Source organism: Protomyctophum bolini (genome assembly GCF_963924005.1).
Source record: "Protomyctophum bolini genome assembly, chromosome: 20".
NCBI classification, from domain to species: Eukaryota; Metazoa; Chordata; class Actinopteri; order Myctophiformes; family Myctophidae; genus Protomyctophum; species Protomyctophum bolini.
Window position 1 is genome coordinate 23,951,125 of NC_137881.1, and position 4,671 is coordinate 23,955,795.

The window sequence follows — 4,671 nt, forward strand, 5'->3', positions numbered from 1 at the left end:
AGTACACAAGGTCAGGTGGCAAGAATGCGTACAATTAATATTAGAATTTGACAGTCTCTGCGTTGGTGTGCAGGGGAAACGTAGAGGAGTGATGGTGAGCGACTCGAGATCAGATGGAGAACGATCAGCTTGAGTACACGGGTATGGATGCAGTACTCATTAAAACTGTCCGGAGGAAGTGTATAATGTGAGAGTTTGCATCCACGTTATAAAAAGAGACCTGTCCCCCTACTGCCTGTGGTTACGCCCACAGATTGAACACAAAAGACACCGATCCATATGCTCGATATTGGGCGGTATTCAGCACCATGACGCAGCATTCCATTCCATTCCTAACAGACATGCTGAGAGGATTCTTTCTGTTCAGAGACGCACTCGCCTCGTCTCCTACTGCCCAATTAGTCTTTCCCTTTATATTACCTGAACCGTAAAGTAAATCCCTGATCTGAACCCTTAGGCTTGGCATTAACAAAATATATACCAAGCCGTGGATTTCTCGGGTTTAGAGCTTAAACCCTCCTATGCCAAACCAGAGAAATCTCGGGTTTTGTTGATTTATACATTGTCTGCTATTGACGTGTATATATATACATGTTTTAATAGCCGTCTGCTGTCTGCGATTGACGTATATATATACGATTTATAACGCTTTATATGGATCTGAAATGGCACTGCACTAGGCAAAGCTTGCTTCCATGTTGTAACGTCAGCCTGCAGCAGAGAACATCGATGCAAGCAGATAGTTGTTTGGATCTTTAGTGGCTTTACAGGCTCAGATTGAGGTGATATGGGGTGAGGGACAATGTTAGGAGCTTAATAAAACATTCTCGCGACCTCCCGTTTAGCATATTAGACCCTTACTCGAAAATGGCCGATTACTACTTCTGGTTCACAGGGGTCTTCTTCGCAGCCTTTTTCGTGCATTCCGTTGGCACTTGCTCCAGAGCGCTGACTGCAATGGTGGCATGGATTCGTTTAATTGTTCAGAATGAAAAGAAAAGAAAAAAAAACTTTTGTTTTGTTTCATTTTGTGAATCGTCCTTGTTGGCCGTGTTGACAAGTTGAAGTTGATTTTGAGAATGGGCTCTACTGTATGCACACAGAATGACTCTTCCTACTTCCGAGCCCCTTTGGTACTTCCTTCACAGGTGCTACCAATGATGCTAATGAAGGCTCTGTTCCTTTCTGGTCAAACAGAGTCAGCGTGCTGCTATTGTGCGTGTTGGCTCATTGGAAACACTCTGCTACACCAGTGGGTCTGGGTGTGCAACTCTGCGAGTGTACAAATACACACAGTTATGGGCGTCCTTTGGAATTAAAACGTTTGAGAAACACTGTACACCAAATGTAACAGAGCCTTAATTAGTAACATCGCTAACACCTGTGAAGGAAGTAGGGAAGGGGCCCGGAAGTAGGATGAGTTCTCTTGCTGTGCATGGACCCTATTGGGGAATTGTTTGTTTGTTTGTTTGTTTGTAAAGGACCATGCAGGTGTTTTTGGCTTGCCCTGTGTCTGCCTTATATGGTTATGTATTGTGTAAGGACATTCAATAATAAATACTTCTGTATGACGTGCAGAAATCAGGAAAATGTGCAACCTGTGGATGACTGGATGTACACGTTTTTTTGGCACTTACTTTTAATTTTAGAATTCTAGAACCTTGGTCAAGTACTTATTGTTGTGTAAAACGTGGAGTCATTTGAGTGTGCGTGCTGTGAGACATGAGTTCAAAGCTATGTTGAACTCCATGGCCATCCTGTTGGATGAGTGTAGCTGGATTATACAAACACACACACACACACACACACACACACTTTAGTCTTTGCTTCTTTTGTTTTTGCCAAGTTTTATCAAGTGACTTAAAAAATGCAATTTTGTCATAAAAGAAGATCCCCAAATTTCTTAGCCCAAAGATGTTAGTTTGTTTTGTTAAATCTATTGCTGAAAGTGTACATAAATTCAAGCTTTATATGATACAGTGTTCCTTGTTTTACTGGACGTTCCTGCAGTGCTACTGTGTTAATGGATGTGGTTTTAACAAGTCTTTTAAAAAACGTAGTCTTAGACCCTACACACAGAAAGCGAAACATGATTAAATGTTTCTTTAAAGGTCCTATAACATAAAATTAAAGTTTTTTTTGTGTTTTTTGGGCTCCCCTATGTATTTTCTATCCCTACAAATTTTTTTGAACAATCAGGCTTTCTTATCATATTGATAGGGTATGTAAATTTGTCTCCGAAACAGTTCGTCTGATTTGGTCGTACGGTAGACGTCCTCCATATGGCCCTACTTTGTATAATCCCTCCCCCTCTTCAGTATTCACTTCCAAATTTCCATTTCAACTTTGTTTGAATGTTGATTTTTGCGGAGGTGTGCGGAATCTCCTTCGGGTTTATGAGTCTCTCACCCGGGGGAAAAGGACACAGGGCTCAGGGCTGGGGAGCGGACCGGGAAAAGGCAGGGGAGAGGTTAGGAAAACATTGCAGCGTGTTCTTTCTTTTTACTTGTTAATTTGTGTATTTAAAACATAGATTACCTATCAAATCTCCTGATTGCACCAACATTCTTCTTCTTTCGTGTCATCATCAGATGTCCAGCTCAGAGGCGTACAGCCACGCCCTCGTCTCTGGTCCCACATCGAATAGGCCGGCCTCCAAGGGTGGTTTATACAGGGGACAGGTGGTGATTATGTGGTCAGCGGTCTGCTCTGGCTCCCCACACTCGCACGCTGCTCTGTCCGTCAGGCCCCACTTCGTCATGGATGATTTGAAACGTCCGACCCCAGTTTGCAGGCGGTTCAGCGGGGTCCTTGGCCGGCGTGGCAGTTCCTCTCCTTCAATGCCGCCTCCCGGGTCCTGGATGTAACGGTGGATGCGTGTTTGTCCCGACTGACTCCAACTCCTGCTTCCAGGCTGCTACCGGCCATGCCTCTGTAGACATGTACTCAGGGATAGACCTGAGCATCTCTTGGAACACAACTAACTAATGTCTATTACAACCTTAGACCCTTTATTGACCTTAATCCAACCGTTTGGATTTGGACTTAAACTTTTTTTCGTCTTTAGTACTCAATTATTGATGAGGCAATAGGGCAACTATATGAAATATAGCAGTTCCATCATTCCAGACCTCATTCATTTTGCATAATAATAATAATAAAAAGAATATGGCCATATTTAACCGAATCTATGCCAACCACAAGATATCTAAACAAAAGTAGCCTAAAAGTAAAATTATTCATTATACAGAATGTCCAGTTTCAAGTTTTCAAATGTATAAGAAATCTTTTGAAAATAGCAGATCTACAAACTCACAATGCGTCAATGTTTTGTAATCAACATCTACGGAGTAAATATCAACCCCAGTTAGTAAAGTAGGCTACTGTAAAGGTATACCTTGAAATGTTCTACTCATTACTCAAGTACAGTATACTTAATTGTACTTGGTTACTTTCCACCACTGGGGGAAAGGTTGTGGAGAGTTTATAAATGTACAGCGTCAGTGCCGGGAGGTCAGAAGGTCAACCTCTCTTCTCTTCCCTTTTCCAGTGGACGAGGAGTGCACATAGTTTGGGGGCCAGCATGTGGTTTCTATGTGGGGGCCTAAGTGTGGTGGGTGGTCTGATAGTTGGATGACATCCAATCTCTCCATTTGCTTTGCTTTTATTTTCCAACAAAGGAAGTATTGCACATGAAGCTTTCATCGTTCTTTTAATGTCGTGCGTCTTATCAGGGGGGCTGAGGGGGGAAGGGAGGGGGGGGGGGAGAGGGTGCAGCATTAGACAAATCTGCTTTTCTTGTTGCATCTACTAATGCGCCTGGTTCCCATTTGCACCGGTGTTGATTCCACATGTGATAACATTGATGGAGAAGAAGAGGCCGTTTGGGAGGGGGGGGGGGGGGGGGGGGGGCTTTTCTATTGGTTTTGCTGTGATGATAAAGCTGCAATCCGTTAAGTTGTGGCTGTTAAAGCTGAGATCTGTGACTTTCATGTCCTAGTAGGGGTGGTTAAGAACCCAGAATTTGGATGGCATACCGGATCATGGTCGCTCTCCCTCTGGTGTTGTGTTGTGGCTGCAGTGCAGGTGTCACACTAAATAGTTTATTACAGTGTGGAAGGCCATCTAGGAGGATTCTTTTAAACCAATAGTTATAGCACACAATTCTAACACCCTGTTGTGTTCTAATAATTTTAATGTATTTATAGTCATTTCCTAAGATGCATGTTCACATCCCAATGTTAATGTTTGCACCCAGCTGTGCTTTGCTTGAGCGTGTTGCTGCGCACTGATTAAAACGCAGTGGTCGGAAGTCATTAAGTACAGTTTTGAGGTATTTGTTTACTTGGGCAATTCCAATACTTTTACTTGTACATCTCGGATCCAAATATTGTACTTTTAATCCACTACATTTAACTTTATTTACTAGTTATTTGTAGTTTACGATATTACAAAGAAAAAATACGTTAACCACTCCAGCCCTATATACATTTTGGCCATTTGAAAATTTCAAAAGTTACGAGTTCTACTATGACATTATTGATACTTTTAGCCTATACTTAAGTAAAATAAAAGTGAGTACTTTTCCCACCGCTGGTTAAAACGTGACCTCTCTCACCTGGACCACCACCATAAACGTCCACCTAATTGGATATCAGCCGTGATGAATGA